Source organism: Hyperoodon ampullatus (assembly GCF_949752795.1).
Source record: "Hyperoodon ampullatus genome assembly, chromosome: 14".
Lineage (NCBI taxonomy): Eukaryota > Metazoa > Chordata > Mammalia > Artiodactyla > Ziphiidae > Hyperoodon > Hyperoodon ampullatus.
Window position 1 is genome coordinate 60,130,821 of NC_136927.1, and position 22,430 is coordinate 60,153,250.

The 22,430-nt window shown below is 45.5% G+C and overlaps 1 pseudogene across 1 annotated transcript; it reads left to right on the forward strand.

Annotated features, from left to right (window-relative positions):
- The first annotated feature begins 5,461 nt into the window (after positions 1 to 5,461).
- LOC307062882 (rasGAP-activating-like protein 1) lies at positions 5,462 to 7,890 on the forward strand (annotated as a pseudogene). The gene is made up of 2 exons: positions 5,462 to 5,683; positions 5,876 to 7,890. The product of its transcript is annotated as a rasGAP-activating-like protein 1 (transcript).
- Positions 7,891 to 22,430: the final 14,540 nt, after the last annotated feature.

Below are 22,430 nucleotides of genomic sequence, written 5' to 3' on the forward strand. Positions count from 1 at the left end.
AAAGAGGAAAAGGGCGAGAAGTCTGAAATCTTGCTCTCTAAGTCCACCTCCTTAATTTGGGATAGTTTGTTGTAAAAAGAGGAAAAGGGGGGAAAGTCTTAAATCTTGTCCTCAAAGTCCACTTCCTCAATTTGGGATGATTCGCTGTCCATTCATGCACTCCACAGACTCAGGGCACATCAAGTGGACCGTGGAGCTTTAATCCGCTGCCTCCGAGGCTGCACAGAGAGATTTCCCTGTCTCTTCTCTGCTCTCACAGCTCCCGGGTCTCAGCCTTGGACCTGGCCCCGCCTCTGCGCGTAGGTCGCCGGAGGGCGTCCGTTCTTCGCTCGGACAGGACGGGTTTAAAGGAGCCGCTGATTCGGGGGCTCTGGCTCACTCAGGCAGAGGGGAGGGAGGGGCGCGCAGTGTGGGGCGGGCCTGCGGCGGCAGAGGCCGGCGTGACGTTGCAGCAGCCCGAGGCGCTCCGTGCGCTTTCCCGGGAAAGCCGTCCCCAGGTCCCGGGACCCCAGCAGTGGCGGGGTGCACAGGCCCCCCGGAAGGCGGGGCGGACAGTGACCCGCGCTCGCACCCAGGCCCAGCGGCGGCGGCAGCAGCAGCCCCAGCGTCCCACGCCCGTCTCCGAGGTCCGCGCCTTACCCGCGGCTCGCGCCCGTCTCCGGCGCTTCCCCAAGCAGCCCTCTTAATACCCTCTCCTCGCGCACCAGGAAACAAAAGGGAAGAAAAAGTCTCTTGCCTCTTCGGCAGCTCCAGACTTTTTCCCCGGACTCCCTCCGGGCTAGCCGTGGTGCACTAACCCCTTCAGGCTCTCTTCCTGCCGCCAGCCCCAGTCCTCTCCCTGCGCTCCGACTGAAACCCGATAACGGAGCCTCAGCTTCCAGCCCCGCCCGCCCCGGTGGCTGAGCAGACAAGCCTCTCGGGCTGGTGTGTGCCTGAGGGCACCGATCCTCTGTGCGGGAATCTCTCCGCTTTGCCCTCCACACCCCTGTTGCTGTGCTCTCCTCTGCTACTCCAAAGCTTTCCCCCTCCGCCACCTGCAGTCTCCGCCCGCGAAGGGGCTTCTAGTGTGTGGAAACCTTTCCTCCTTCACGGCTCCCTCCCACTGGTGCAGGTCCCGTCCCTATCCTTTTGTCTCTGTTTATTCTTTTTTCTTTTGTCCTACCCAGGTATGTGGGGAGTTTCTTGCCTTTTGGGGAGTCTGAGGTCTTCTGTCAGCGTTCAGTAGGTGTTCTGTAGGAGTTGTTCCACGTGTAGATGAATTTCTGATGTATCTTGTGGGGAGGAAGGTGATCTCCGCGTCTTACTCTTCCGCCATCCTATCCTATTTCTTTCTTTCCTTCTACTTTTTCTCCCTTTTATTCTGAGCTGTGTGGATGAAAGGCTCTTGGTGCTCCAGCCAGGAGTCAGTGCTGTGCCTCTGAGGTGGGAGAGCCAACTTCAGGACACGGGTCCACAAGAGACATCCCAGCTCCACATAATATCAAACGGCGAAAATCTCCCAGAGATCTCCATCTCAACGCCAAGACCCAGCTTCAGTCAACGACCAGCAAGCTACAGTGCTGGACACCCTATGCCAAACAACTAGCAAGACAGGAACACAGGCCTATCCATTAGCAGAGAGGCTGCCTAAAATCAAAATAAGGCCACAGACACTCCAAAACACACCACCAGATGTGGACTTGCCCACCAGAAAGACAAGATCCAGCCTCATCCACCAGAACACAGGCACTAGTCCCCTCCACCAGGAAGCCTACACAACCCATTGAACCAAACTTAGCCACTGGGAACAGACACCAAAAACAACGGGAACTACAAACCTGCAGCCTGCAAAAAGGAGACCCCAAACACAGTAAGATAAGCTAAATAAGAAGACAGAAAAACACACAGCAGATGAATGAGCAAGGTAAAAACCCACCAGACCTAACAAATGAAGAGGAAAGAGGCAGTCTACCTGAAAAAGAATTCAGAATAATGATAGTTAAGATGATCCAAAATCTTGGAAATAGAATAGAGAAAATGCAAGAAACATTTAACAAGGACCTAGAAGAACTAAAGAGGAAACAAGCAATGATGAACAACACAGTAAATGAAATTAAAAATACTCTAGAAGGGATCAATAGCAGAATAACAGGCAGAAGAACAGATAAGTGACCTGGAAGATAAATAGTGGAGGTAACTGCTGCAGAGCAGAATAAAGAAAAAAGAATGAAAAGAAATGAGGACAGTCTCAGAGACCTCTGGAACAACATTAAACACACCAACATTCGAATTATAGGGGTCCCAGAAGAAGAAGAGAAAAAGAAAGGGACTGAGAAAATATTTGAAGAGATTATAGTTAAAAACTTCCCTAATATGGGAAAGGAAATAGTTAATCAAGTCCAGGAGGCACAGAGAGTCCCATACAGGATAAATCCAAGGAGAAACATGCCAAGACACATATTAATCATACTATCAAAAATTAAATACAAAGAAAACATATTAAAAGCAGCAAGGGAAAAACAACAAATAACACACAAGGGAACCCCCATAAGGTTAACAGCTGATCTTTCAGCAGAAACTCTGCAAGCCAGAAGGGAGTGGCAGGACATATTTAAAGTGATGAAGGAGAAGAACCTACAACCAAGATTACTCTACCAAGCAAGGATCTCATTCAGATTTGATAGAGAAATTAAAACCTTTACAGACAAGCAAAAGCTGAGAGAGTTCAGCACCACCAAACCAGCTTTACAACAAATGCTAAAGGAACTTCTCTAGGCAAGAAACACAACAGAAGGAAAAGACCTACAATAAAAAACCCAAAACAATTAAGAAAATGGGAATAGGAACATACATATCAATAATTACCTTAAATGTAAATGGATTAAATGCTCCCACCAAAGACACAGGCTGGCTGAATGGGTACAAAAACAAGACCCATATATATGCTGTCTACAAGAGACCCACTTCAGACCTAGGGACATATACAGACTGAAAGTGAGGGGATGGAAAAAGATATTCCATGCAAATGGAAATCAAAAGAAAGCTGGAGAAGCAATTCTCAGATCAGACAAAATAGACTTTAAAATAAAGACTATTACAAGAGACAAAGATGGACACTAAATAATGACCAAGGGATCGATCCAAGAAGATATAACAATTGTAAATATTTATGCACTCAACATAGGAGCACCTCAATACATAAGGCAAATACTAACAGCCATAAAAGGGGAAATCGACAGTAACACATTCATAGTAGGGGACTTTAACACCCCACTTTCACCAATGGACAGATCATCCAAAATGAAAATCAATAAGGAAACACAAGCTTTAAATGATACATTAAACAAGATGGACTTAATTGATATTTATAGGACATTCCATCCAAAAACAACAAATACACATTTTTCTCAAGTGCTCATGGAACATTCTCCAGGATAGATCATATCTTGGGTCACAAATCAAGCCTTGGTAAATTTAAGAAAATTGAAATTGTATCAAGTATCTTTTCCGACCACAACGCTATGAGACTAGCTATCAATTACAGGAAAAGATCTGTAAAAAATACAAACACATGGAGGGTAAACAATACATTACTTAATAACGAAGTGATCACTGAAGAAATTAAAGAGGAAATAAAAAAATATCTAGAGACAAATGACAATGGAGACATGACGACCAAAAACCTATGGGATGCAGCAAAAGCAGCTCTAAGAGAGAAGTTTATAGCAATAAAATCCTACCTTAAGAAACAGGAAACATCTCGAATAAACAACCTAACCTTGCATCTAAAGCAATTAGAGAAAGAAGAACAAAAACCCCCCAAAGTTAGCAGAAGGAAAGAAATCATAAAAATCAGATCAGAAATAAATGAAAAAGAAGGAAACGATAGCAAAGATCAATAAAACTAAAAGCTGGTTCTTTGAGAAGATAAACAAAATTGACAAACCATTAGCCAGACTCATCAAGAAAAAAAAGGGAGAGGACTCAAATCAATAGAATTAGAAATGAAAAAGGAGAAGTAACAACTGACACTGCAGAAATACAGAAGATCATGAGAGATTACTACAAGCAACTCTATGCCAATAAAATGGACAACCTGGAAGAAATGGACAAATTCTTAGAAATGCACAACCTGCCATGACTGAATCAGGAAGAAATAGAAAATATGAACAGACCAATCACAAGCACTGAAATTGAAACTGTGATTAAAAATCTTCCAACAAACAAAAGCCCAGGACCAGGTGGCTTCACAGGTGAATTCTATCAAACATTTAGAGAAGAGCTAACACCTATCCTTCTCAAACTCTTCCAAAATATAGCAGAGGGAGGAACACTCCCAAACTCATTCTACGAGGCCACCATCACCCTGATACCAAAACTAGACAAGGATGTCACAAAGAAAGAAAACTACAGGCCAATATCACTGATGAACATAGATGCAAAAATCCTCAACAAAATACTAGCAAACAGAATCCAACAGCACATTAAAAGGATCATACACCATGATCAAGTGGGGTTTATTCCAGAAATGCAAGGATTCTTCAATATACGCAAATCAATCAACGTGATACACCACATTAACAAATTGAAGGAGAAAAACCATATGATCATCTCAATAGATGCAGAGAAAGGTTTCGACAAAATTCAGCACCCATTTATGATAAAAACCCTGCAGAAAGTAGGCATAGAGGGAACTTTCCTCAACATAATAAAGGCCATATATGACAAACCCACAGCCAACATCGTCCTCAATGGTGAAAAACTGAAACCATTTCCTCTACGATCAGGAACAAGGCAAGGTTGCCCACTCTCACCACTGTTTTTTTTTTTTTTTTTTTTTTTTTTCGGTACGCAGGTCTCTCACTGTTGTGGCCTCTCCCATTGTGGGGCACAGGCTCTGGATGCACAGGCTCAGCGGCCATGGCTCACGGGCCCAGCCACTCCGCGGCATGTGGGATCTTCCCGGACTGGGGCACAGACCCGTGTCCCCTGCATTGGCAGGCGAACTCTCAACCACTGCGCCACCAGGGAAGCCCTCACCACTCTTATTCAACATAGTTTTGGAAGTTTTAGCCACAGGAACCAGAGAAGAAAAGGAAATAAAAGGAATCCAAATCAGAAAAGAAGTAAAGCTGTCACTGTTTGCAGATGACATGATACTATACAGAGAGAATCCTAAAGATGCTACCAGAAAACTACTAGAGCTAATCAATGAATTTGGTAAAGTAGCAGGATATGAAATTAATGCACAGAAATCTCTGGCATTCCTATATACTAATGATGAAAAATCTGAAAGTGAAATTAAGAAAACAGGCTCCGGGATGGGGCAAGGAGGTCGCACCGAGAAGGCGGCGCTGGGATCCTGGGACAGGGTGCCAGGCTCGCTGTTTGTGACACGTAGACGCCCTTGCCACCACGGTACAGCCTCAGAACCTGGACGCCCTCCTGGCCGGAAAGTTTGGGGCTGGGCACCAAAGCCAAGAGCAGCTCCCTGAATGTCCGCATCGTGGAGGGCCGGACGCTGCCCGCCAAGGACGTGTCTGGGAGCAGTGACCCCTACTGCATAGTGAAAGTGGACGACGAAGTGGTGGCCAGGACAGCAACCATCTGGCGAAGCCTCAGCCCCTTTTCTGGGGAGGAGTACACAGTGCACCTGCCCCTGGATTTCCACCATCTGGCCTTCTATGTGCTGGACGAGGATACCGTGGGGCACAACGACATCATAGGCAAGATCTCACTGAGCAGGGAGGCCATTGCAGCTGACCCCCGAGGAACTGATAGCTGGATCAACCTGAGCCATGTGCACCCTGATGCAGAGGTGCAGGGTGAGATCTGCCTGGCTGTGCAGATGCTGGAGGATGTGAGGGGCCGTTGTCTTCACTGTCACATGCTCCAGGCCAGGGACCTGGCCCCCCGAGACATCTCCGGCACATCTGACCCATTTGCACGTGTGTTTTGGGGCAGCCAGAGCTTGGAGACTTCGACCATCAAGAAGACTCGCTTCCCACACTGGGATGAGGTGCTGGAGCTGCGGGAAATGCCAGGTTCCCCATCCCTGCTGTGGTGGAGCTCTGGGACTGGAACATGGTTGGCAAGAATGACTTCTTGGGCATGGTGGAGTTCCCCCCGCAGGTCCTACAGCAGAACCCGCCCAGTGGCTGGTTCCACCTCCTGCCCTTTCCCAGAGTGTAGGAGGATTCTGGGGGGAGCCTGGGTGCTCTGCGGCTGAAGGTGCGCCTGATGGAGGACTGCGTCTTGCCCTCCCAGTACTACCAGCCACTCAGGGAGTTGCTCATGGAGTCTGTGCTGGGGCTGGCAGAGGAAGACGCTGCCAGCCCCCTGGCTGTCCTGGAGGAGCTGACCTCGGGGGACTGCCACCAGGAGCTTGCCACCAAGCTCGTGAAGCTCCTTCTTGGCCAGGGCCTGGCTGGGCCCTTTCTGGACTATCTCACCCGGCGTGAGGTGGCACGGACCACTGACCCCAACACGCTCTTCCATTCTAACTCCCTGGCATCCAAGTCAATGGAACAGTTTCTGAAGCTCGTGGGCATGCCCTACCTGCACAAGGTCCTGAGGCCGGTGATTAACTGTGTCTTCAAGGAGAAGTACATGGAGCTGGACCCGTGCAAGATGGACCTGGGCCGCACCAGGAGAATCTCCTTCAAGGGTGCGCCCTCCGAGGAGCACGTGCAGGAGGCCAGCCTGGGACTGCTGAAGGGCTACCTGGGGCCCATCATGGATACTATTGTGGGCTCCGTGGGGTGCTGCCCGCCCACCATCCGTCTCGCCTTCAAGCAGCTGCGCCAGTGTGTGGAGGAGCACTTTCCCCAGGCAGAGCACAAGGATGTGAAGAACCTGGCCATAAGTGGCTTTCTCTTCCTGCGATTCTTTGCTCCTGCCATCCTCACCCCGAAGCTGTTTGACCTTCGGGACCAGCACGCAGATCCCTAGACCAGCTGCTCACTGCTGCTGCTTGCCAAGGCTGTGCAGAGCATTGGAAACCTGGGCCAGCAGCTGGGCCAGGGCAAGGAGCTGTGGATGCCCCCCCTACACCCCTTCCTGCTGCAGAGAATTTCGCGTGTGAGAGACTTCCTGGACCAGCTGGTGGATGTGGATGGGAAGGAGGAGCCTGGGGGCCCAGCCAGGGCCCTGGGCCCGCCCTCGGTGACCGTTCGAGAAGGCTACCTGCTCAAGCACAAGGAAGAGTCCGCCGGCCTGGCCACATGCTTTGCATTCAAGAAGTGCTACTTCCGGCTCAGTGGGGAGATGCTCTCCTACTCCAGGAGTCCTGAGTGTCAGACACGATCCTCTGTGCCGGTGTTGCACATCTGCGCCATGGAGCGTGTGGACGAGGGCGCCTTCCAGCTGCCGCACGTGATGCAGGTGGTGATGCAGGATGGCGTGGGAGCACTGCACACCACGTTCCTCCAGTGGAAGAACGTGAATGAGCTCAACCAGTGGCTATCGGCCCTGCGCAAGGCCAGCGCCCCCAATCCGGACAAGCTGGCCGCCTGGCACCCCAGTGCATTCCGCAGCGCGCACTGGACCTGCTGCCTCCAGGCCGAGCACTCAGCTGCCGGTTGCAGCCACACACACTCAGCCGTCACCCTGGGGGACTGGAGTGACCCACTGGATCTCAATGCTGAGACCCAAATGGTGTATCGGCAGTTGCTTCTAGGGCGGGACCGGCTCAGGATGAAATTCCTGGAGGATTCCACCCTGGATACGACTCCCAAGGCAGACAGAGAGAAGGGCTCCAGTGCCATGGAAGGGGCCTGTCCTGATGCCCTGGCTCACCAGAGAGAGGCAGCTGCCCGTCTGCTGGAGGTGCTCGCAGACCTGGATCAAGCCCATGAGGAGTTTCAGCCTCAGGAGTAGCGGAAGGTGGCCCCAGGTCCCCTGAGGCCCTGAGGACATGCCAGAGCCAGCCTGAAAGGAGGCGGAAAGAGCCATCCCCTGGCCAGCGTCCCCTGGCCAGCGTCCCCTGGCCCAGGAGTATCCTCGTGGCTGTCCGGTACCTCATGGATGCTGTGGCTTGCAGGCTCCTGGAGATATCCTAATCCCATATGTCCTAAGCCCAGAACCCAGGCACGGAAACCCTTTGGCAGGGGACCATCCTTGCACTGAATGAGTCTTACCCTCTGGGTTGAGGCACTCTGGAGTGGATGGAATAAGGAACCTGACCCACTTGTCTCAGCCTGAGGTTTCTGCTTCACAGGACTGGCCTCTACCCACACTGACATAGCCAGCCTGGCCCTGAGCTGCTGGATACAGCTGTACCTGAATCCCTGATGCCCATGTGGCCTTGTTGCCCCAGATAGGCACTAAACAGGCTCAGCCCTTCCTGTTTTCATGTCTGCCAATCCCTGTAGCCACATTGATCCTCCTGAACCCCGTCCTTGGCCGAGAATCCTAACCACAAGCCTCCAGGTGCCCTCAGGAATAACTGAGGCTGAGGGCCCAGCGTGCGTGACTCAGACCCTTCGGAGACTTTGGACCAGGCTCTTTCCCTCTCTTTGAGCCTCAGTTTACCCTGTATAAAATGAGGAGGGAGTGAGTCTAAAAAAAAAAAAAAAAGAAAAGAAATTAAGAAAACACTCCCATTTACCATTGCAACAAAAAGGATAAAATATCTAGGAATAAACCTACCTAAGGAGACAAAAGACCTGTAAGCAGAAAATTATAAGACACTGATGAAAGAAATTAAAGATGATACAGATAGATGGAGAGATATACCATGTTCTTGGATTGGAAGAATCAACATTGTGAAAAAGACTATACTACCCAAAGCAATCTACAGATTCAATGCAATCCCTATCAAACTACCACTGGCATTTTTCACAGAACTAGAACAAAAAATTTCACAATTTGTATGGAAACACAAAAGACCCCGAATAGCTGAAGCAATCTGAGAATGAAAAACGGAGCTGGAGGAATCAGGCTCCCTGACTTCAGACTATACTACAAAGCTACAGTAATCAAGACAATATGGTAGGGCTTCCCCGGTGGCGCAGTAGTTTAGAGTCTGCCTGCTGATGCAGGGGATATGGGTTCGTGCCCTGGTCCGGGAGGATCCCACATGCCACGGAGCGGCTAGGCCCATGAGCCATGGCCGCTGAGCCTGCGCATCCGGAGCCTGTGCTCTGCAACAGGAGAAGCCACAACAGTGAGAGGCCCGCGTACCGCAAAAAAAAAAAAAAAAAAAAAAAAAGACAGTATGGTACTGGCACAAAACAGAAATATAGATCAATGGAACAGGATAGAAAGCCCAGAGATAAACCCACTCACGTATGGTCACCTTATCTTTGATAAAGGAGGCAGGAATATACAGTGGAGCAAAAGACAGCCTCTTCAATAAGTGGTGATGGGAAAACTGGGCAGCTACATGTAAAAGTATGAGATTAGAACACTCCTTAACGCCGTACACAAAAATAAGCTCAAAATGGATTAAAGACCTAAATGTAAGGCCAGAAACTTTCAAACTCTTAGAGGAAAACATAGGCAGAACACTCTATGACATAAATCACAGCAAGATCCTTTTGGACGCACCTCCTAGAGAAATGGAAATAAAAACAAAAATAAACAAATGGGACCTAATGAAACTTCAAAGCTTTTGCACAGCAAAGGAAACCATAAACAAGACCAAAAGACAACCCTCAGAATGGGAGAAAATATTTGCAAATGAAGCAACTGACAAAGGATTAATCTCCAAAATCTATAAACAGCTCATGCAGCTCAATAGCAAAAAAACAAACAACCCAATCCAAAAATGGGCAGAAGACTTAAATAGGCATTTCTCCAAAGAAGATATACAGACTGCCAACAAACACATGAAAGAATGCTCAACATCATTAATCATTAGAGAAATGCAAATCAAAACTACAATGAGATATCATCTCACACCAGACAGAATGGCCATCATCAAAAAATCTAGAAACAATAAATGCTGGAGAGGGTGTGGAGAAAAGGGAACATTCTTGCACTGATGGTGGGAATGTAAATTGATACAGCCACTATGGAGAACAGTATGGAGGTTCCTTAAAAAACTACAAATAGAACTACCATACGACCCAGCAATCCCACTACTGGGCATATACCCTGAGAAAACCATAATTCAAAAAGAGTCATGTACCAAAATGTTCTTTGCAGCTCTGTTTACAATAGTCAGGGGATGGAAGCAACCTAAGTGTCCATCATTGGATGAATGGATAAAGAAGATGTGGCACATATATACAGTGGAATATTACTCAGCCATAAAAATAAACGAAATTGAGTTATTTGTAGTGAGGTGGATGGACCTAGAGTCTGTCATACAGAGTGAAGTAAGTCAGAAAGAGAAAGACAAATACCGTATGCTAACATATATATGGAATTTAAGGGGGGGAAAAAAAGCTCATGAAGAACCTAGGGGTAAGACAGGAATAAAGACACAGACCTACTAGAGAACGGACTTGAGGATATGGGGAGTGGGAAAGGTAAGCTGTGACAAAGTGAGAGAGTGGCATGGACATATATACACTACCAAACGTAAAATAGATAGCTAGTGGGAAGCAGCCACGTAGCACAGGGAGATCAGCTCGGTCCTTTGTGACCACCTAGAGGGGTGGGATAGGGAGTGTGGGAGGGAGGGAGACACAAGAGGGAAGAGATATGGAAACATATGTATATGTATAACTGATTCACTTTGTTATAAAGCAGAAAGTAACACATCATTGTAAAGCAATTATACTCCAATAAAGATGATAAAAATAAATAAATAAATAAATAAAAAATCCTGACAAAAAAATAAAAGACAGATAATAACAAGTGTTGGCAAAGGTGGAGAATTTGGAACCCTCAAACACTGCTGGTGGGAACATGGTGGAGTTGCTGTGGAAAACAGTTTGGCAGTTTCTTAAAAGGTTAAACATAGCTTTATCATATATATGATCCAGCAATTTCACTCCTAGTTATATTCCCAAGAGAAATGAAAACATATGTCCACACAAAAATTGTATGAATAGTCATAGCACCATTATTCAGAATAGCCAAAAATCAGAAATAACCCAGATGTCCATGAGCTCATGAATGGATAAATAAGATGTGGTATGTCCATTAGTGGGATGTTATTTGGCAATAAAAAGGAATGAAATACTGTGGATGCTAACACATGGATGAACCTTGAAAACGATACGCTACGTGAAAGAAGCCAGTCATCAAAGATCACATGTTGTATGATTCCTTTTATATGAAATGTGCAGAATAGGCAAATCTATAGCGCCAGAAAGTAGATTAGTAGTTGCCTAGGGCTGAGGAAGTTTGGAGGGAAATGGGAGTGACTGCTCATAGTACAGGATTTCCCTGTAGCGTGATGAAAGTGTTCTAATTGTGGTGATGGTTGCTCAACTTGGTGAAATGTTGAAAAAACACTGAACTGTACACTTTAACTGGGTATACTGTATGGTATGTCAATTACATCCCAATAAAATGGTTATACTATAAATAGATAGATAAATAAATAAGCAGGGCAGAATCTTGATAACAAAGACTAAAGACTGAAGGTCAAAACATAGTCTGAGTAACTAAAATCCCCTAGGCGGACCTAATCATCAGTGCAAAATGGGTGCTACGTGCTGTAAGGAAGGCATTCTGAGAAAACCAAACCTTCAAAACCAGATAAAAGTGGATCACCTAAAAAGATACTTTAATGTCACCTTCCCTTGGCTAATTTAAATTATATCCAGGGCTTCCCTGGTGGTGCAGTGGTTGAGAGTCCGCCTGCCGATGCAGGGGACATGGGTTCGTGCCCCGGTCTGGGAAGATCCCACATCTAGCAGAGTGGCTTGGCCCATGAGCCATGGCCGTTGAGCCTGCATGTCCGGAGCCTGTGCTCTGCAACGGGAGAGGCCACAACAGTGAGAGGCCCACATACCGCAAAAAAAAAAAAAAAAAAAAAAATTATATCCAGATTGCTCAGGATAGTAATTATGAGGTAAAAGCTAAACCTATATGCAATTCTACATGGCAACTAAACCAAGTAAAGATGTTATTGGCCACTGTGTACTCCACGCCATCGAACAACTCCCAGGTTATTCTAGGCCCTGCCTGGGAGTTGTTTGCCATGTCTGATTTAGCTCTCTGCCTGTTACATGGCAACCAAATCAGCTTTGCCATCTGCCTGAGTCTCAGCTCACCTCTTACCATGAGTAGCAAAAGTAAAAGATGTTGTTCCTATATCCAATAATAACCTAAAGTATAGTAATTATATAAGATATAAAAATAAATATATTCATTTTATAATATAATATAAATATAATAAATAAGGCCCTATTGACAATGGCAACGAGGAACACAAAATGTGTGATATCAATAGAGAGGAACTATAAAATTCTACTGAAGAAAAAAAAGATATGAATAAAAGGAACAATATTCCATGTACCAGGATGGGAAGACTTGGTATTGAAAAGAAATCAATCCCCTTCAAATTATTCCATAGGTTCAATAGAATTCCAGTGAAATTTCTAGTGGAAGCAAGTGTATGTGAGAATGTGTACGTGTATGTGTTAGTGGGCATGTGTGTAGTGTGTGTAAACAAGTACTTTTTGCAGGGGGTAGGGGCAATTTTGGACAATTTGATTCTCAGGTTTTCTTGGATGAGATTATAGCCAAGAGTTTTTTAAAAATAGGAACAATGAGGGTGGAATAAAGCAACATCTATAGAATTAGAGGAGCAGAAGAGAGTTCAGAAATAGACCCTTATATTTATAAGAAATTTGTAAATGATGTTGGGACAGCTGGCCAGTGTGAGAGGCCACGGCTGGCCTGCTGCTTGGGCGGCTCTAGGCCGGAAAGCTTCTCCACTGCAGGGAAAGCCCTCGTGTCAAACTGAAAAGTCCTAGGTCTGTGACACAGCTAATGTGAGAGCAAGAACCCAGACATCAGGACATCTAGACTTGGAGTCTAGATTGGCAGGTACAGAGTAGTTACACTGCTGTGTAGGGTAGGGTTGGGAGCTATTGTATTAATAACATGACTTCCCACTATATTGGGAATAAAAACTCGAGCAGAGGAGATACAAAAGATTCCCCTAATCCTAACCTCTGCCACCCTATGTGAGCCTCAGAGAGAGAAGGTGGGTCGTGAGGAACTGTGAAAACTTTCCATCAAGGTACCCTTCACCCGAGTTAAGTAATCGCTTGCCCTCACTGACTCCACGTCTGAATGTCTAATTTCCGCTGACCCAGAAACTAATGGGGGCCTTGGCCTCTCACAAGTCTCCATTTGGAAAAGTGCAAAATTGATCTCTCCCTTAATCTGTTCACCAACATTAATTCCAAATAAATTAAACTTCTGATGCAACAATTCAACTTCTAGGAATCTCAACTATTGTATTGCTCATAAAAAGTATATCAAGATGGGCTTCCCTGGTGGTGCAGTGGTTGAGAGTCCGCCTGCCGATGCAGGGGACACGGGTTCGTGCCTCGGTCCGGAAAGATCCCACATGCCGCGGAGTGGCTGGGCCTGTGAGCCATGGCCACTGAGCCTGCACGTCCGGAGCCTGTGCTCCGCAACGGGAGAGGCCGCAACAGTGAGAGGCCCGCGTAACGCAAAAAAAAAAAAGTATATCAAGACATATGTAAAAGAATATTCATTACAGCAATGCTTGATTGGCAAAAAGAGTAGAAAATAGTAGTCATGATAATAGGTAATAGATATTAAGGACTCACTGTGAGTTCGGCTTTGCTTGAAGTCTTTACACAGAGGCCCTCATCTGACCCGCACTGCACCCCACCAGAGAAGTGGTATTATCAGTTCCATTTTACAGACAGGGAAATGGTGGCACTGAAATGTGGTCATATAGCTGGTTTGACTTAGATATCTGGCTCCAAAGCTCACTCTCTTAAGCAGTACTCTTCACTGCCTCAACGCAAACGTTCATGACTCATTCACTCATTCGTTCATTGGAAAATCTTTATTGAGCACTACCGTCTAAGCACTGGAGACAGTGAACAAGAGTAAACATGTTCCCTACCCTCACTGAGCTTTCAGTCTAGTGGGGGGGGGGCAAAGACATACAAAAGCATGCCTAACTATAAACTATAATGAGTGCAAGAAAGGCGGATATACAGTGTTTTGCTAGGAGGCCATTTAATAGGTCACATGATGAACCCAGGGTGCAGGGAAGGCTTCCCTGGGGAAATCACATCAGAGCTGAGATCTGATGGGGGGTAGGTTGGGGCAGGTAGGGATATGTGTGTGTGTGTGTGTGTGTGTGTGTGTGTGTGTGTGTATGTGCAGAGAACAACCTGTGTAATGATCCTGTGGCAGAGGGAGTGTGGTGTAAACACTCATACCAGTAACTATAAGCGCTATTTTAGGGCCCTGGCTTCTGAGAAACCTACACGTCATCCTGTTTGCAACCTCCCAGCCACAGAATGCTGGCGCTTGGTAGGGTGGAGGGTGATGGCAGTTTTGTTCAGGTCTGGAGTGTATGCCTCTAGGGCTTGGGAAGGAAGGAGGCCCAGATACTTCCAGTTGCTGGGCTGGGGCTTAGCATGCTTCACATGCAAACAGCACCTTTGGTGATACACATCTGCAGGAGGGAATGAGTCTAATCTGGTCTAGAGGGAGGCCACTCCTTCTCCAGAAAGGAGAGACGAATTCAGATGGATACAAAGGACCAGAGACAAACTCATTTTCAACGGCACTATGCGGAGGGCATAGCTGGGAGGTCCTGGCTGCTTCCTGGAGTCAGATACAGTGTGCATCTGCTCTCCACTGGAAAGCAAGTTTCCACAAGCACATAGCAGGGGTAAAGCACAGGCTTGCATGCTGAGGGCAATAGAACGAAATACTGTACTTACATACCTCATAGGGCCTCAAATCATTTTTGAAATAAGACGCAGTATAAATAAATATAACAGAAAAAGCAAGGCATACACACATAAAAGGATCAAATTCTACACTAAATATATTATGAATATAACCATATAAAACAAACCAACCAAAATACTATAAACAGTAAAAGGACTGGGAAGAAATATTCTTTAAAAAGAGTGTAAATTATGTTTTCCCTCTCAAATGTGAAATTATGTAAGGGTTTTCCCACTATTCTGTATTTCCTAAAGTTCTAAAATAAACACACTACATTTCTGATGGCAAGATAGTAAACTTTATTTAAATCCATAAATGAATGCACTCAATAGATCCTCACTGAGTGCCTCTTGCACCAGGCATGGTTCTAGAAGCTGGGATTCAACAGTGTGTGTGTTTGACATCGCAAGGATCAGGAAGGGAAGTATGGCTGAGGCAGAGGGAAAGAGGGAGGAGGGAGGAGCGGGGGTGGGGGGCTGGGGGGAGGGGATTACAGGGTAGCGGCATCCTGTAGGCCCTTTAGAACATGAAAAGATTTTGGATTTTATTCTAAATGGGTTTAAACAAAACACTAAGCGAGAGTAAAATGCCCTTGCAGGAGAGAGAGCAAAACAGTATATAACTTCCCGGTTCAGATGTCACAGTGAGGAAGGCAAGGACACTGGGCAGGAGGGTGAGGAAGGCTTCACAGGTGGAGTAATCAGCAAGCTGGGCGAGAAGGAAGGTAGGATTCACACCAACAGATAAGGCCACACTGGGTGGAGGACACCTATTTTGTCACAGCCCTTTAACAAAATCAAACCCCAAATACGAATTAAATAAATATTGCGAATAAATATTTTAAAGGAAGGAAGCTCTGTGTTAATAATGGACAACTAGACCTTTTATTGGAGATAAAAAATATGCCAAAAATGATGGCAGGAAATTTGCAAGATGTCTGATATAATTGTGTCCATAAGAACTCAGTATGTTAAACCTCCTGGCTCTTATGAAATAGTCACATTAGGGAGGAAAAAGAAATTCTACTTAGAGGGCAGCCCAGAACCTTTGTGAACCTATGGAACAATGAGGAAGAACTTTCCATTCCTTCCCCCCCCACCCCCTTCTTGGCATCTGCTAAAAGGGACCTGTCCAGCCATCAAACACAGGCTTGTAATTGAACATGATACAACCATTAGCCATGTGTTCTGAAAAGGCTAGTGGGGCTTTACTCTCAAAGTCATCATACAAGGGTACAATTTCAGAGCACTTCAGAGCCAGGTAAAGTGCCAGGCACAATACCAGGTCACCTGTGAGGGTCACTCAACAAGCAATTACTGCACACACAGCAAGGGAAGAAGGAAAGCGGGGAGGAGGCCAGGGTGCTCGTACAAGAAGTAACTGAAGAGTTCTTGTTTTACAACCCCCCACCAAATGGAAGGCGCCCTAGGCCCAGCATTTCTAGCCCCCAACTGAGCCACAGAAGGCAGCCCAGGTAAGCTCACTCCTTCCTCAGATCTAGCAAGAATCCCTCCATCAGCACTAGGGGAGCCCAGCAGTACTAGCAAGTGGAACAGATTGGGAGCCCTGCTGAACAAAAAGTGAAGCTGGGGGAAGTGCTCCACTTCTCCACTGGGCTTCAGACTCCTTCCAAGCCCATCAAGGGGATACTGTGGTGGTGGGTGGTACTGGCAGGAGGGACTCTAACACCACAGGCAGCCTGGCCCAGGAAGCATCTTTGTCCCTATGGGCTTGAAACTCCATTCCCCCACCCAAAATGGGGGTAGCCAGGTGATATTGACATGAGGGATTCTGCCATAGCAAGTGCCTGGCCTAATAAGCCTCTTTGTCCCCATGGGCCTTGTCCTCTCCCCATCTGAGAGACATCCAGTGGCCCCAGTCTGGGGAAACCCCTTCCTCCCCCATAGGCAGCTCCAGCAGAGGCCTATGGGAACAGCATCAGATAAACAAAGCATACCCAAATAACACTGCAAAGGCTCTGAAAATTAAACTGCCATTGAAACCACAGGCCACCAAAGTAGACCAGGACCTGTGTGCTAAACCTAAGCACAGTGAATGCCTGCTAAAATAAAAAAATTTAAATAGGACATCAAGTATGCTACTCAAGTATCCTAACATAATAGACAATATGTCCAGGAAATAATTTTTTTAAAAATCCATTACACCAAGGACCAAGAAAATCACAACTTGCATGAGAAATCAACTGATACCAATCAAGATAAATTAATGTTGGAATTACCTGACAAGGATTTTAAAACAGTTGTCATAAAAATGCTTCAACAACTAATTATAAATCCTCTTGAAACAAATGAAAAAATAGAAATTCTCAGCAAAAAAAGAAATCATAAAAAAGAACCAATGAAAATGCAAAATGCAAAAACCAACTGAAAAATGCAATAACAAAAATAAAAATCTTGCTGGCTGGTCTCAATATTAGAGAGGAAATGACAGGATAGAATCAGTGAACTTGAGGACAGACCAAAAGAATTTAAGCAGTTGGACAGAGAAAAAACAGACAGAAAAAAAAAAAAAAAAAAAAAAAAGAACAGAGCCTCAGGCTCTGGTTGGATAATAACAAAAAAGCCAACATTAATCACTGGAGTCCCAGAAAGAGAGGAGTTAAAAGAGTATCCAAAAAAAATAATAGCTGAAAACAAAAATTTTCCAAATTTTATAGACACAACCTACAGATTCAAGAAGCTGAGTGAATCCAGAGGATAAATCTAAAGAAATCTATGCTAAGACACATGATAATTAAACTTTTAAGAACTAAAGACAAACATAAAATTTTGAATGCAGCCAGGGAGGAACAACACAGTACCTCTAGGGGAACACCAATTTGAATGACAAATTTCTCATCGGAATCCACGGACGTCAGCTGAAAATTGCACCACATTTTTTCAAGTGCTAAAAGAGAAGCTGTCAACAGTGAATTCTATGTCCAGCAAAATTATCCTTCATGAATAAAGGGGAAATAAAGTCATCCTCAGTCAAAGAAAAGCTAAAAGAATTTGACACTGGCAGACCTACCCTTAAAGACTGCTATAGGATGCTCTTCAAGTAGAAATGAAATGATAAAAGAAGGAATCTTGGAGCATCAGGAAAGAAGAAGGAAGAATGGATAAAACAGATATATGGTTACATACAATAGAATATTCTCTTCATGACGTTTATAAGGATATTTGATGATTGAAACAAATATAAGACACTATCTGATACCCATGTACATGGTATTTAAAAACAGGGAAAGTAAAGGGACCTAAATGAAAGTAAGGTTTCCACACTTTACTTGAAGTGGTAAAGTCACATATGCATAATGTAACACCGACAGCAAGCACTAAGAAAACTATACCAAGAGGTACACTCAAAAACACTATAAATAAATCAAGATGAAATTCTAAAAAATGTTCAAGAAACTCACAGGAAGTCAAGAAAAGAGAAACAGAGAAATGATAATCAGAGGAATCAAAGAGAAAATGAATAATAAAATGGTAGACCAAAGCTCTAACATATCAGTAATTATCTTACACATAAATGGTCTAAACACATCAATCAAAAGACAGAAATCAGCAGAACAGATTTTTTTTTAAATGATAAAAATATATGCTGCTTATAAGAATCTCACTTCAAATTCAAAACACAGGTAGTTTAACCATAGGTAGAATGTAAAAAGATACACCATGCAAACATTAAAAATAAAAAAAGCAAGGCTTCCCTGGTGGCGCAGTGGTTGAGAGTCCGCCTGCCGATGCAGGGGACACGGGTTCGTGCCCCAGTCCGGGAAGATCCCACATGCCGTGGAGCAGCTAGGCCCGTGAGCCATGGCCGCTGAGCCTGCACGTTCGGAGCCTGTGCTCTGCAACGGGAGAGGCCACAACAGTGAGAGGCCAGTGTACTGCAAAAAAAAAAAAAAAAAAAAAAAAAGGAGTAGCTATATTAATATCTGATAAGATAGACTTTTGAGCAAAGAACATCACTAGAGAAAAAGAGAGACATTACATACTGATAAAAGAATCAATCCGCCAAGACATAACAACCCTAAATGTCTATGCACCAAACAACAGGGCATCAAGATACAAGAAGCAAAAACTGAGAGAGCTGAAAGAAGAAACAGAAAAATCCAGTTACAGTTGAGGACTTTAACACCCCTTCTCAGCAACTAACAGAACTACTAGACAGAAAATCAGCAAATATATTTAAGAGCTGACCAACACAATGCTGATTTTAGGATACAATTTCTATCCTCTGGGAGAACTGCTTCTACCTCAAAAGGATTCACACTTTGAGAAAAGCCCTTGAGGAAGTCACCATATCCCTGCCTCCTGAGAGCACAGACAAGCAGTATGGACCACATTTCAGAATCAGCACAGAAACTTCATATGGACAACTGGTCAGAAGGAGATAAGCATCATACATAGATCATTAAGGTTGGAAGAAGTCGTAAAGGTCATTTATACCAGCTCTGGACACAGGCAGTACTTCTTTCCACAGTATTTCCTCCACCAAATAATCTAGCTCAGTGATGTCCAACTATGGGGCAAGAGAAAGGGACTCACTCTTTTTAGAAGCTGTTATAATTCATGCTCAGTATTAGGAAAAAAGAGTTGAGACCACAAAAGTTCTTACTCATGAAATGAATACTCTCTTTCAATCATCAGCAGTCCCAATTAGTACCAAGTCTTGAGAAGATAATATAAATGTAAGTATACATGCATATATAAGCATAAAAAATTAATAAAATAAAATATACCATTAACAGGGATTATCTCTAGCATTATAGTACCTTTTATTTTTGGCACTTTTGTTTTCCTCATAGTCTTGTCGGCCTAAATAAAGAGTTAAACTGAGCCAAGCTCAAAGCTGTCAAAAAGATGAGCTCTTTCAGGAATAGCAGAGGAAATGCAATTCAGGACACAGACTACAACAAGCTACAGGTGTTGAGGGCAGGAAAGCAAAGAAAGGAGAGCTCACTTAGAGTCAGTTACAAAACAGAGACCAGCTTGAAGATTCCCTGAGCAGACAAAACCAGTACAACCATACAAAGCTCAGTTCAGCTTGTTTTTTTCACGGTATGCGGGCCTCTCACTGTTGTGGCCTCTCCCGTTGCGGAGCACAGGCTCCGGACGTGCAGGCTCAGCGGCCATGGCTCACGGGCCCAGCTGCTCCGCGGCATGTGGGATCCTCCCGGACCGGGGCATGAACCCGTGTCCCCTGCATCAGCAGGCGGACTCTCAACCACTGCGCCACCAGGGAAGCCCTCAGCTTGTTTTTTGAGACCAACCCCGACCCGAGTCATGATTCATGCCTCTGGAAACCATAAGCCAAACTTCCCATGGTTGATATGAGGCAACCCCTGACCAAGTGCCTATCATTTAAGAAAATGCCAATATTATCAATTTTCTGTAATCAGGCATTTACAGGAAATCAGTCTCTCGGTCCTTAGGTTTTGTTTTCCTGAGGGCACATGTGTGAGATTTTACAATTTATATCCTCTGGCTCCATTTTAGATTGAAATTCTTTAACAGTTTACAAAATGTTTACTTCTATAATCACAAAATACTCAAGTTAAGTTTTGATTTTGACAAGAACTTTACCTTTATCATCACGGCTGTCAGCCCACCTCTTGTTGTCCCTTTCCTCCCACCATCAACGACCCCGTCCCTATGGTTCTCAAAGTCTGACTTGCACCTCCCTCCTTGTGTATTTCTTTCGTTCTAACACAAACCAAAATCCTCTTTTTTCTCTTCAGCAGGCCAAGACAAGGTGGCATTTTCCAAATTCAACTGAGAGAATTAAAAGGAAAACAATTACAGAAAAGACTAGTAGGAACAAAACAGTTATGGCAAGCACTGTTGGTCTGCTCACTCAGCATGCTATGCACACCTGTGGTACCTGGTCACGTGCGCTACTGAGCCTGAAGGGTGGCTGGTCCAAAATGAGATGTGCTAAATACACCAGGTTTGGAAGACTTCATACAAAAAAAAAAAAAAAAGTCCAAATTCTCTCATTAATAATTTGTATATTGATTACATGCTAAAATGATTTGGGGATATAGTGAATTAAATAAAACATATTTTAAACATTCATTTCAGCTGGGTTGTTTTTTTAACACCTTTTAAAAAGTGTGCTATTGGATCATTTAAAATTACATACCTGGCTCGAGTTCGAGTTCCACTGGCCAGCGCTGCCCTACCCCTGTGTCCCTCATCTGCCTTTACAGGAAAGGCTGCAAAGCGAAACACTCACCTTCCAGCCTCTCTTTTGTGTGGGGGGAGTCGTGGGACATGGTTTTGGCCAAGGGGGGGCTGCTGGGGTTGGGGGAGGACGGGGTTCTGAGAAAGTTTTTGCTTTCCTGGTAAAAAGAGACAGACCCAGATGGCTCTGTCCTTTTATCTCCTATTCCATTTCTTGCTGCTTCGAATGAAGGTTGGACGGCAGGAACGAGAGCGGATGATTCGTGGCCACGAGAATAAATGCCAACCCACTGAGGAAGGGGGAGAGAGGCCCCGTGGGCCCGAGTCCTGAGATCAGGACCCACGTCTTTCATCCTCAAACCCTGCTTTTTATTGTTAAAGACACCTGAGGTGGTGTTACTTGTCCATGTTCCCAGCTGATAGCAAAGCTTCCACAGGACGGCCCTCTGCCTGCGGCCGGCCCGAGTGTGGCCTCTGTGGCCATGTCAGCCTCCGGCTGCATCCCACTCTCTTCTCTCTCGACTTCCCTCCAGCTCCGGCGAGGCCCCCACCTTATCTCAGGCCCATATGGGAACGAGCTCATCTCCTTCTAGGTCGAGAGCTCAAAAAAACCCAGTTTAAAATTTTAGAGCCCCAAGGCGGTGCCAACTCTCGGACTGGGGACACACATCAGTTAGATGTTGGCACAGCTGTGGTGACAGGTATGCGGGCCTCACTTCAGGCTCACATGCCTCCCATCCAGGGGGAAGCGGTCAAACCAACAAGAGCAGAAGGATTATACTGTAATTCATGAATAATACTTTAAACAATGAAAACCATAAACTACATATAATTGGAACCAGCAAACACAGTAGCACACTCTCAGAGTGTGCCCTCAAGCCCCACTGACTCGTCTCCAGGCAAACATCCCAGTTCTCTGGGCTGTCCCCGGTCAGGGTGCGGTGTTCAGTGGCCTGGCCGTTCTGAACATCCTCTCCTGAATGTACTGTGGTTTGCCTGATTCTCCTTCAAGTATGCCACTGGGAGAAAAGAAAAGCCCACTTGCTAATCTGCACACCTGAGCTCTTCACAGCACCAGCCATCCGAGCATCAGAAGGCACCGCAGGTGGCCTGCTGCCTCTGGTCCTAGCCGCTGGACCTGAAGTGGAGCCAACAGAAGTGACAGTGTGTCGATACGAACAGCCGCCAGGAGGCCTCAGCACTGGGGATCAGTTGACCCAGCTTCTAGGTCCAGCTTGTGTGCTCTCAGGAAAATCACGACTATGGGAAGAAAACCTCAGTTAACACCCACTTCAGGTCTCAGACCTTCTAACATCACTCCTCTTCCACCATGAGAGCTGAATAGGCAAACTGTGACCAGTGTCTGTTGTCGCCCCTCCTCTTCAGTAAATGGCACCTTTCACC